General features: G+C 39.5%; 1 protein-coding gene across 3 annotated transcripts in view; it reads right to left on the reverse strand.

Annotated features, from left to right (window-relative positions):
* Nucleotides 1-13006, reverse strand: part of LOC115420676 (contactin-1a-like) — a 105298-nt gene that overhangs the window by 86813 nt on the left and 5479 nt on the right. The window contains exon 1 of one of the 3 annotated variants that reach the window (XM_030136116.1): nucleotides 5547-5724. The exons of the other annotated variants lie outside the window; for them this stretch is intronic. The gene's annotated coding sequence lies outside the window, so the exon portion shown is untranslated. Of the gene's footprint in view, nucleotides 1-5546; nucleotides 5725-13006 lie in introns of those variants that run through there. 3 annotated transcript variants of the gene reach the window in all.

A 13006-nucleotide genomic window follows, 5' to 3' on the forward strand; every position in this document is an offset into this window, starting at 1 on the left:
GTTTCATGATTTAATGCTATAATAATTGATCATCATAATTTACTTTCTACAAGCATTCAGTTTTGCAACTTACCAAATTTATTGTGGAGTTTATGGGGTTGTCAGTATGTGAACAGCATTATGGATGTCCTGGATCCATCCTCTGTTATTCATGTGGAAGAACAGTGACATATGCCCTGTCCACACAAATGCAGATATTCCGCAAAACGGATATCTATCTCAACATCTTAACTTTATGTTCATATGTAAACACATTGTTAGTCACAAAAACAGAGATCTTTTTACATGTTTTTCAATGTGTATCTGTGTGTTCATGGAAAACAGAGAGATAGGAAAACAATGGTGTAGCACCCCATTTAGCTCATGTCTGTTATATATATGCTGCTACTGTTCCTTTGTATAATGCACCACACCTGAAACATCAAATCTAAGTGTATAAATCAGTGTATGACCTGCAGTAGATTGAGTTTTGCACAAATAGCTTTGGGAGATGAACCATTGTTATGGACAATTCCACATCGTGTAAAGAATACATTTAACATAATGACACTTTACCACCACTTAAAGCTATACCGTATGATGTGGCATTTTTACATTTTTCTTTTGCCATCTTAAAATGCTCCTAATAAGTGTGTGTCAAACTAAAATGTTAAAGAAATCCACCAGGTATTGAAACTCAAAAATGTTTAATTCTCATATATTTCTGATAAAAGTCTGACCAATCATTTTAGTCGGTCCGAATGAAATAATTGGCCGAACCTGGCTGAGCCTCCTGTCAGTCATCCATTACAGCCGTCCAGCATCCGATCCATTATCACCGTCTCACATCCGATATGTGTCCCTCTGAATCTGACGCTTCACTGGCGCTGCTTCTCCTGTCACTGACCACAGTCTACTGTCTAGGATGTGTTTGGATAGAACTGACATGCACATGAGGAAGGGATCAAACAGATGTATGAACAGAAACGACAACTGAGGGGCACAAACGGGAGTCTGATTAGCGAAAGATGGAGATAAAAGTCCGGAAGTCAGCTGTACTGGACTAAACAGGTCTGCATAAAGCTCAGCTTTTATGACGGTGGCACTCATACAGGTGCATGTACATGGTGTCACACAATGTAAGATGATGTAGGATGATAATTGTATGGACTATGAAACTTCAAATGTCCACGGAAAATTCGCGGAGGCCGCGCGTTCACAGTGCGCGCGCCCATCCCCTGGGCGCTGCAGTGAAGACACTGACCCAGCGCTGCACAGACCAGGTCTACTGATGGAACAGGAGCCGCGGGCCCACGGCAGGTGGATGATGCATCTGATTACTGAGGGAGGGGTCCGCGGACACGCCAAAACGGACCGGACCGCCACCTCTGCTTCCTCCTCCATTTCCATCGCGCATCAGGTGAGAGGAGGAGAGAGGAGGAGGAGCCTCAGAGCTCAGGCAGAGGGGTGGGAGCAGGGCTTTGGAGGGAGACAGGTTGTTCATGTTCAAACTTTTACAAAGTGCTGTGAGAAATGCCACATCGGTAGGTACAGCTTTAAGGTAACTTAAGTTTATAACTGAACTTATTGTTGCTGCTTCACCTTTATGATAGAAAGCCTCTGTATCTGCTCTGTCCAGTATTATCCACGGTGCTCACAGGTTGAAAAACACTAACTAGAGTTTGTCTGAGTCTTTGGACTAGTTTAGAGTTGGTTTTGGTTTTTTGTGCGGACAGAGATACTTTGTAAAATGAAGGTCATGTGGACATAATTTGCTTAAGAAAAGGAAGAAGAAAATATCAGTTTACATGTACACTGCAGCTGCAAAGATTAATTGATTAGCCCATGACTATTTTACTAATCAATCTATTTTAATAATCAATTGATAGTTTTTAGAATTCTAAGAAATTAAAAAAAACAAATACACTTTTGATTACTTTCTGTTTTCTTTCCTAAAAAATGAATTATGAATCATGACTAACCCTGGGTGACAAACACATTTGAGGATGCCATCTTCAGGTTAGGGAAACACACTTTTACTATTTTATAAGCCAGGTAGTTGATTAATCAATTGAAGACAAAACAGGCAGAATAATCAGCATTGAAATTGTTATAGCTGGTGGGCTGTCCTGCCTCATCTCCTGTTAGTCTGTCTTAACCTATGCTTATATTGTGAAAGGCTGAGTCTGGTCATTCAAACTGCCTTCCTCCCTCCTCTGTTCCTCTGATGTGGAGAAAGACAATGGGATTTATGCACAACCCCACTACTTCCTGAACTTCAGATGTGTCCTTTATTTCCTGTCTTTCATTATTGGACACACTGATTAATCCAGGTGTGCCTAATCAATCAGTTGTCCAAACAAGTAGCAGAGACACCTGGATTAATCAGTGTGTCCAATAATGAAAGACAGGAAATAGAGGACCCATCTGAAGTTCAGGAAGTGGTGGGGCTGTGCATAAAGCCCATTGGAAGATGCCAGCACCCACCTGAGCCCCACCCATCAGCTAATCATATTTAACCTCCTACAGCTGACTGCTCTGGGTGGCTGTAGCGTGTTCGTGGCTCAGTTCACCTCAGAAGCCTTTGTGTGTGACCATTCTGCTTGTGTCTTGTTGTGAACTCTGATCGCTTGATTTGTTTAAGACTAGTTCTTTGCTTGTCTATTCTAGTGAATTTGTTTTGTTTCAGCACCTGAGTGTGTCCACCAGCTGCTGTGAGTTTTCATTAATTAGTTTTCTTTTTGTTTGGAGATTCTGCCCACTGGTACACAGTGTGAGCATAGAGTTTTGTTTTGCCCTTTTGGCTTATGTTATATTAATAGTTAACCTTTGCAAATTTGTAACTTTAAAAAGAGTGGCCTTCTAGAGAAGAAGTAGCTGTTTTATTTTGTTAGGTTTTCTTTTGTCTAGCATAGCTTAGCCACCAGGTACTGCCCCCTCTTTGTTGTTCTTTATCTGGTTAGTTAGAAGTGGTTCTCTTTTTGTTATTGAGTATTTCTTTTGGGCTCACCAGTAGCCCCAGTTAGGTTAGCTTCATTTTGGTTTAATTTGGCAGTGCCTGCTCGGCCCTCTTTCTGTACTGTGTTTATTGTTGAGTATTCAAACTGGGTGCTACAAATAAAAGTAAATTGAACTTTACATTTGCTACCTCCCAGTTTCTTTTGTTACAGCTTCTACTCGCTCTAACCCCTAGCGGAGCTGGGTTATAACAGAAATCAATTGTTAGACGCAGAGCTACATACACAAATATTCTGAATATTAGACCTTAATATGAGTAGTATAGTATACAACACATTCAGAATATGTATTTCAGCTGGAGTGTTTCTGCAATTTAAGTCACCTCTGGGGTGTAACCTACAGTTTTCAAAGCTGGCATAGAGATGCATGGCCAGAACAAAAGACTAGACATCTTTTTTATTCTGGAGGAGAAGCTCAGCTACTTTTAACATAATGAAACACTTGGACCAAAACGTAATTTTGTTAACACTGCATCACCAGCATTTTAAAGAAGGTCAAACTCTGATTCTAAAAAGGATTTAGCTATACATTAATCATCATTTTACATTAATCAGACTATGTCCAGCACTATGTAAATAGTATTAGAAAGTTAGGAGTCAAAAAAATTTTTTTCAAGGGCAACACAGACATGGGTTATTACTAACTGGGGAGACCAATAACTGATGTCTGTAACAGATAAATATTTGCAGTAAAAATGAAAATCTTAAAAACTTTTGGAATGACTCACACAACTAATGTGACATGCCTTTAAGCTGACTGTCAAATCAATCAGTTTTCACAGTGAACTGGAGGCGCTGTGAATACTAAGTACCAGCAAGTAAATCTGTTTCTTATGTCAGTGTCGATAGGCTATTACTCAATTGTGTATGTGTGGGCGGGACATAGAGAGACAGAGTAAGAGTATTGCAGTTAATTTTTTATCAGATAATACATAAAAAAACCAAAACCTATATAATATATATGTATAATCGTAAAAAAAAAAATGTCATCCAGACTAATAACTGAGTGCTTTTTATGAGCCATGCAAACAGCTCAGTTGGAGTGTTGTCTTTTTCAGCATGAGGTCAAAACCATGGAATATTTTGTGCAAGTAAACACAGTCATTGTTTTGTTTTGTTTTGTCCTCTGTTCCAGGGGAATTAAGAGAAGTACAACCCCTCCTCTCATGCATTGTGCTTACAGTGTGTGTTGTTAGCGTGAGGAGGGGGTGCATGTGTGCTTGTCTGACTGTGACGCTGTGCCCTTCACTCTGCCTGTCCTCCCTGATACTATGGCCCTGTGTGTGCAGCATGAGTGGAGCTGTGTGTTGCAGATAAGAGTCCGAGTATTGCAACAAAAAAAAAAAACAAAGGGAGGGGGGCCAGTATGTGTGAAAGAGCACAGGAAAGACAGAATCAGTGCCCTTTCTCCCAGTCAGATTGACCTCTGGATGCCCTTTCCTCCGCTCACTGCCATTATACCTTTCTCATGAATAATCAACCGATGACACTGGCCACTTTACTACTGACATATTTTGTAGTATGGGAGCTGCCCAGTGCACCGCCTTATTGAACTCTGTGTGAATACTCTATTAATATGCATGCATGGCTTATTTTTCTCCATGGAATAATGTGAGTGATACTTTCAGTCAGGCAGGGAATTGATGTTGCGATTGCTGCCATCTTCTCCAGTCTAGACAGCCTTTAATGAGACTGAAAAGGGAGGTGTCTTCACTCACATCTTCATTATCTGCTTGTTTACTGTTGATATAAAGCCCTCTGCTGAGGTTTACTATGCTAGGAGAAAAAGAGCAGAAATTAGAAAGCTGGCCTTGTTCATTCTTGCTCTTGTTCTGTCTCTCATCCAGCCTCTCTCTCCTCTGTCTCTTTTGGCATCAGGATGACTTGCTCTAGCAAACGCTCTGACTCATAATAATTAAAACACAGAAATCGTGAGCAGTAATATTCCATGTGTTTTTTTCTAAGGGGTAATATAAGCTGCTTCTTCCACCGGCAATTTGCTGTTGCTAAGTAAAATTGTGAGAATAATGTCAGCAGCATGAATTAGCAGATTGCAACAGAAGCTCCTGCAGCTACAAACCCAGCCTTGGAAAATAAAAAATCTGGAGCGTAATTAGTCCACAAGTCTCATGCATAAGTCAGCCAGATTCTACCAGAATGCTGGGTTCAGATCTGAATAATGATATGCCAACCAAGAGGAACAACTTTTGTTCAGAGATGTTTTAGGATAGTTTGTCGGAAGCTATTAGTGCTGGTGTATTGTCCCACTTGCTTTTAGAGAAAACATGACGCAGGTGGTTACATCACCTACTGAGTTTGTTGGCCTGACGTGACAGTGTTATGCCAAGCTAAAAAGTCTTTCCCTGACCTGTCAGCTGGCACGGCAAGGCCTGGCGCAGAGAGATCACTGCTCAGACCGAGGAGAGCTACATAAGCATTCTTTGACCTCTTTTATAAACATTCATCAGCGATGCAAATGGGGGGGTGATTTGAGACCCTTTAAGAGGATCCAGGGAGAACAGGTTTGTTAGTGTGAAACGGAAAACCAACCTGTTTGTCGTGCTCGCTTCGACCGAATACTAATGCTGCCCACATCAATGGGTTCTTCAAGCAGAGATGCAGCCAAATGCCCAGGAGCTCGGAGGCTGACCAGTGAAATACAAATACACCAGTGGCACAGCAAGACAGCCAGGAGAGGACAGCGGCGGCCCAGAGCCCAAAGCTTGCCTCAGCCACAGCTTTTATTTCTGGTTACACTGATCTAAGGAATGAAGAGCAAGCTCCAAATGTTTTGTCCTTCTCTGATTCTCATTACACCCCACGACTGGCCCCACTATTCTCTCCCTACCCCTTTTCTCTCTCTGCCTTTTACCTTTTACACTGCCAAGGAGCTAGACTGAAAAACAACAAGCGTTTTAAATAAGTGTTGGATCAATACAGACAGGCTGCAGCTCGGCTCCGGTCATAATAAGCAGCATTATGCAATCAGATGGTCTATAGGGGAGAACAACAAAGCCTTATAACATTCAATCATCCTTCTGGTGAATACCACCCAATAATGGACAAGGTGCCCGGAAATGACAGCAACCAATGAATAATTAAAAAATACAAGCCTTATTCCTGTATTTTTGGAAAGTATTGTGAGATATTTATGGATGAAACTGAAACACTGAATATGGAAATCGAAAGCAATGTGATAATCTGAGCTTAAAATGAATATGGGTGGCCTCAGCAGTAGTGCAGCAGGTAAACAAACAGGAAGATTGAATAATGGGCTCAGCAATAGCACTTGCTGAGGCCCCTAGTGCTATGCTTCCCATCTCTGCCAAGCATAATGGGATTTCTTAGGTTTAAATGCACTTCACTCACTCTGTGGAGCCAATAGGAAGCTAAACTATTGATCCTCAAACAATTTAGCTGTCCAGCTGTCCAGAGAGGGGGAAAAAGGGACGGCCTTAAATGTATAATGAGTCTTTCCAAGAGCTTGTCTTCCTCAGTATTCGCTCCACGTGCTAGGAGGCCTTTGCCTCTGGGCTCTCTACACGATAAACCTTCTATCCACTCACTCACAGGTCAGCCAGCTAAGAACTAGTATGCTTTCCACTGAGGACATTTCTGATTAGTGTAAGAATCCCCTTGACCCCTTCAGACATTAATTATTTAACAGCTGGTGGGCACTCTGAACTCGAGTACACTGCTACTGTTACACCGCTGATCTGTCAAACATGTACAGCAGGCATCATCACTTTGACACAGGGTTAGCATGATAAACAACACAGACGAGAAAAACAAAGGCTTAAATGCAGTGTAGACAACATGTAGCATGTAGGCAAACTTCTTGTAGATAAGCTTACAGCTCCATGGCAACAGGGCTGCACTCAAACAGCCCCAAGAGTGGCTTGGCCCCATTGAGGAAAACTGCTCTGCCCCTAATTGGACAGTTGCCTCCAATGTCGGGCTTGTGGAAGAGGAAACAGCTGAACATCAAGCAAGCTCTCACAATCCCTCGATAAACACATTAAATAGGATTTAATTGAAAACAATGCAGCCATTACTGACTGTATCAAAGATGAATGATAAAGAAGGTAATCTAATCTTCAAAGTGCAGTATTCCTTGGTTATGGAGTAATTACTATATGTCAGTGGGGATATACAGTAAATGCTGTAAACAATATGCTTTGCCAGGGAGGAAGGGGATTACTTCAGTTACACTTTACTATCCAAAACATCTGCTTTAGTCAACACAAAGTCTTCCGAATTTTTGCCATGCAATTTAAGTTCATATTAGAGATACACTGATATACTGACTAATTATTTATTTATCAAGGAAGGTTTGATTGAGATAAAAGATCTAACTCTTCCAGCAAGTCCTGCTCAAACCGGCCAAAACCAATTTCACATATATTAAACAAAAAATAGAAAAAATAAGAGATGTAAAAAATAAATAAACTAGAAAAGCACTTGCAGAGTGCAGACCTCTGCCAGGGCAGATCAGTGCCCCCCCCCAATCACCACCAAAATTGAATCATTTGTTCCTTGTGGCAGTATCAACATTTCCTGAAATTTTCATCCAAATCCATCCATAACTTTTTGAGTTATCTTGCACACGGACAGACAGACAGACAAACCAACGCTGGCAAAAACATAACCTCCTTGGCGGAGGTAATAAATAAATATAAATAGGCAAATAGGCCATACCAAACCAAAGATATCCATAGCTCACACCACCCACAGAGATCATGTAAAGCAGCAACGGGATTCTTTCCTAACAGCCTGTAAAATTCCTTTAAAACTATTGAAAGAAGGAAGTATTACAAATGGGATGATGTTTACCTAACAATAATTTAGCAGAAAAATGTCAACATTTGAATTTTTCTCTTCTGATTTTAGAGAGGACCAACCTATAGATTCATATAAAATACAGTGGGGAGTGTGCAAATCAGCATTAGGATTTGTCAGTATTATATATTATTATATGACACTGGTCAATATCAATATAACATTTAAAATATAATGTCAGTATTTACCTGTTGTGCTATATTAATGGTTTATTCACAAACCTGTCGGATAGAATTTTTGCACTTTTTCCATAAATAATGTAATGGACTGAAAAAAGAATATTTTAAGGCAATGGCTACTGCCACTGTGGCATGAACTATCAGTTTGTCTATTGCCAGAGCCAATCAAATGTTAGCATTTGTACTAGACCCAATCATGGATACTGTAACATGAACTCAGTAGCCTCTTGTTGCCATGGTACTGTGGTGATATATGGTGTATATACTTCAATGCATTCTTTTGTGCATTTTGCTACCACAGTACTGTGGCAGTTGATGGAAGAAACGACAAATTGGTGATAGTATATAGTACAGAATAGGAATTATTGTTCTAAATGCTCTATATGTTGTTTTATCATGTTCTTTACTCTATGCAGTCTGTGAGATTGAGGCTGGAGAAGGTGGGTGGAGCTACATGTTAGATGCGGTAGTAGGGATGGGAATCAGGAGATGGTTCTTTTTGAAAACTGGATCCCAGTAGATCGATTCCCTGGAATCGTTTGCCTGCCTGCTTAAAGATTCTGCTTATCAATCCCACCGTCGTTGTGATGACGTTACGCGTACATTGTTTTGGTCAGAATGTAGCCAACATGGCGTTGAGGCAGAAACGGTCTAAAAAGACAACGCCAGGTCCACTTGTAACACTTGCAAAGCTTCCATTTCTTCAAAAGGGTGGAATCCCTCCAATATGTTCAAACATTTGTCCACACAGCATGTGTCATTTACAGGAATGTCATGTATTTGATGCACTACTTAGTGGCGCTTGTGAAGAGGGAACGCCAGGCCATCATCTGGGTCTGGGTCCGGTTCCGGGTCCAGTGCAGGCAACAAACGTTGTACCCCCTCGAATACAAGTTTCCTGAAGGTAGGGAAAAGGAAATGAGGTGCACAACAACGGGAGATGGGCGGAGTCAAACCGGTTCCACATAGTGGAAATGCGGCAATAGAGGGATTAGAAAAGCGTCTTTAGTTTCACTTTCACTGTACCCCCCCCCCCCCCCCCCCCCCAAACTGGGCCCCGCATCATCTGTTATTATTATTTGTACATATTGTATATGTTATATTTTCTGTGCAGAGATGGAAATATAAAAGACAGTTAATGCAAACACACCTGTTTGTACTCTTTTATCCCCTAACCCAATGAGAATCAATTAGACAATCGATAAAGAATCAGATCGATAAGCAAAATTGATAATGGAATCAGAATCATTGAATTCTTATCGATTTCCATCCCTATGCGGCAGTGTGCCGTGTGACTTTTCAGTTCTGTGTCAGTCCTGTGTCAGTTGTGCTGTGGTCTGAATTCTGCACTCTGAATGTTGTCCCCGAGGCTGATTTATATCAATGTCAGATTTTACCTACTGGCACCCTTGGCACCGTGCCCCCCACCCCATTTGAAAATCTGCAGAAGAAAAAAATACTAGTTAGATCAGGAATTGAACCAAAGTTTTCTACATTGCAGTCCATAACTTTACCAGCTGAGCTAAATCTCTGATGTTGCTAAGACTGACCTATTTGCTATCTGATTGCCTTGGTACTTTTCAGGACGTAACAAGTTACCAGTCTTGACATGATATAACTAGGGCACTGATTGGCTCTGTGATCATAGACAAACCAATATTTCATGCCACAGTACTGTCAGTAGCCACTTCAATATTGGAATGCATATCATAAAGATAGATCCTGCTCACCTTGGAAAAAAAGTGATGATAAATGGTAACAAAAACATAATAAACCCAGAGAAAATTACATTGTACAACATCTGTTATTGTCCAGATTGTCTCTGCCTGTTTTTAAATCCCTTCTTAATACCCATCTTTTCTCCTTGGCTTTTGACACCATGTGAGACGTTTGAATGGTGGTTTGGTTTTGATCTTACTTTTATTGTTTTTAATTGAACAGCTTTTTATGTTTTTTAAATCTATTCTTGTATTTTATTCTATTATTTCAGTTTTATTTATTCTTCTGTACAGCCATTTGGTCCACTGTGGTTGTTTTAAAGTGATTTACAAATAAAGTTGGATTGGATTGGATTGGACATTGACATTTTAAAGGTTCATTATTTCTACTTTTGAATATATTTTTTTTAAAATAACCTAAAATTATCATACAACTGTTTAGAACAAAGAGCTCTTAAGTTTGGCCAAAGATGACAGTATATTAGATTGTAGAGATATGAACTGAAATTATTTCCAGCAATTGGCCGTGGGGTTTATGTGACCACTAGAGGGAATAGTGAGTCACTCTGCCGGTCTCCCATGGTGAGGAAAAGGAATGCCACAGGACCTTTGACTAAAGCAGTGGTTCTTAACCTTGTTGGCAGTACTGAACCCCACCAGTTTCATATGCGCATTCACCGAACCCTTCTTTATTAAAAAATAAAATATGATTTTTTTCAAATTCAAGACACAGGTATATGTTTTACTGGTGCACAAAATGAACCGCGTATTAACATTACTGTGTTCAAAGAACAAAACCAATACAGTGCATGAACTCACAACAAATTACATACCTTTTCACAAAGACATGACCTTTTTTAATACTACCACACTGAAATGGTTTTAATTTTTAACCTTATGTATTCCAATAATGAACTTATTGTATTTATGCTATTTATCATTTTTAACATTTTAACACACATCCATCACCTAATTTCCATCAGGCTACAATAATAATGAATATTTACTGCAAATCAGTGTGACTGACGGCTTTAGCGTAATACGATTTCTCCATCCGCGACGGTGCGTTGGTCGTCACATGATTGTAACTGACCAGTGCGGTGACCAAAAAATGTAAACAAAAGCTACACATGGCTGCCTCCGTGGTTAACAGGAAGTAGCAAAAGTCATAACAACGATGTGGAAAATACTCAAATAATTCATCGTCAGACGAGTGGAAGAGATTATAAACACTTCTGGATTGTGTTGTAGTGCTATAAGCAACAACAATACACCGTGTATATTGGATGTCAATCAGAGAAAGAGTCTCCGAAGCCGTTTGTTTACATACACAGACCTAGCCCGACACACACACCCGACTAATGAGTCGAGTGTGTGTCTTGACCTCCGCCGAACCCCTGAGACTGACTCACCGAACCCCTAGGGTTCGATCGAACCCAGGTTAAGAACCACTGGACTAAAGCATGTGTTGGAGATAAGATGGCATCCCAGATGGGATGAGAACCACTAAGAAATAAGTTTTAGAGTCCAAGTGATGAAGTGATAAAAGCTAAAAGCAATGTTGTTTTTTGACTCCAAACAAATCTTTAGTGCAGCTACTGAGAACGCAAATGGTACAGCAAACTTAGGTCATTTATGGATTTATTGTGGCTGTTTTCTGTCTAAAAACAGACCTAAGCTAATAGAGCTATAATGTAAACTATCAGCCGATGCAGCATGTGAAGATTATAAGACTAAGTATTATTTGGTGCGGCTGTTAAAATAAGTGGCTATGAGTTTTAGTTTGAAGAAGAAAACTTGATACCATAATACAGATGTGTGCAAACAGTGAGCTTTATACTTAATTCAGTCAGTGAGACAGTCTGTGGATACATAGTGTCAATTTGGTGGAGGTTTTTGTAGTCATAAGTATATTTCGGTATGCAACTTCACCCTGCTGGTGAGACTTTGACATATCAGTACTACATAGAATCATTTTAAATGTCAGCATCGGTGTAAAAATTAGATTAGTACATCCCTTTTTCAAATTCAAAGCCTTTTTTCAGCCCAGTGAAAGAATAACAAGTCCCTCTACAGATAAAACTCTACAATTTGGACAATTCATATGCTGAAGCGAAGGCAAAATCCAAGGGAATAAATCAGGTATGCTCCATTGATTATTAAAATTGCATGAAATTGAACGTTATCTCTACCTGGACCAAAAAATCATGTTATGTTGTTTGTAGAGTTTCTCCACAGCAATGTAAACACCATATCTGACTACACCTACAAAGGTACACAAACAGATGGCTGAAGACTCCCATGTGAAAATAGACTTCACTGTGTGTATTTCTGCTCAGTGAAATGTTAAACCAATTCACAAGAGGTAATCTAGCACTTTGAGGGGTATAGTTTAATTAAGACCCATTCACATTATGATGATAAAACTGATTACTTAATTAGGGGGAAACTATCTGAACTTGTTAACCTTTCAGTGTCGCAGACTTTTGGCTCTTGTCATCATTAAATGCAAACCTATTTAATACAACCTACCAACAACCGAGCTGCAATTAGCTATTTGATGAGCATATAATTCTAGATACAGTTACAGAAATTAAAAGAATCCAAGTGAAGCTAGATAAGGTCTGCCCTGGTAATAAGCCCACAAACAATTGCCTGTTCCGACACTGTGATAAAGCAAGCGCACAAAGTCAAATATTATCAGAAAAATTAAAAAGGCTGATCATGCTGTTAAGTGAAATTAACAAGCAAAGGGCAAACATTTGTAATCTCCTTTTAAATTAGTCCATAAATCCCAAAAGATTTACTTTGATTGTGGTCTAAAAATATCTCAGGAAAAAAGAAAAAGGAATCTGAGAAAGATTTGAAAGCTTGTCAAATAACCTAGTTAGATTATGACCATTAGGCACATAGTATGTCTTAAAATATCCTTTGAAAGAATCAAGAAAGCAAATCTAATCTAAATCCAGTGAATCAGTTACTTTAAATTAGTATATTGTCACCCAAAAATGACTTTTTTAACTAAATCATCAAATCTTCAATTCCTGGGGGGGTTGTGTTTCCTGAAAAATCAGAAAAAATTATATAGGTAATTATCTTAGGGACGTAACGAAATGTAAAAACTGTTAAAAAATGAGAATTTGAATTTTTAATTTTATTTTATTTAACCCTTAAATACCTAACAATGTTTGCGATGACTTACAAGTGCATTTTTCCCTACATCTAACCTTTCCTAAGTATTAATTGTTATTTTATCCTCTGCATTGTTCAGAGA

Source organism: Sphaeramia orbicularis, chromosome 6 (genome assembly GCF_902148855.1).
Source record: "Sphaeramia orbicularis chromosome 6, fSphaOr1.1, whole genome shotgun sequence".
In the NCBI taxonomy this organism is placed as follows: Eukaryota; Metazoa; Chordata; class Actinopteri; order Kurtiformes; family Apogonidae; genus Sphaeramia; species Sphaeramia orbicularis.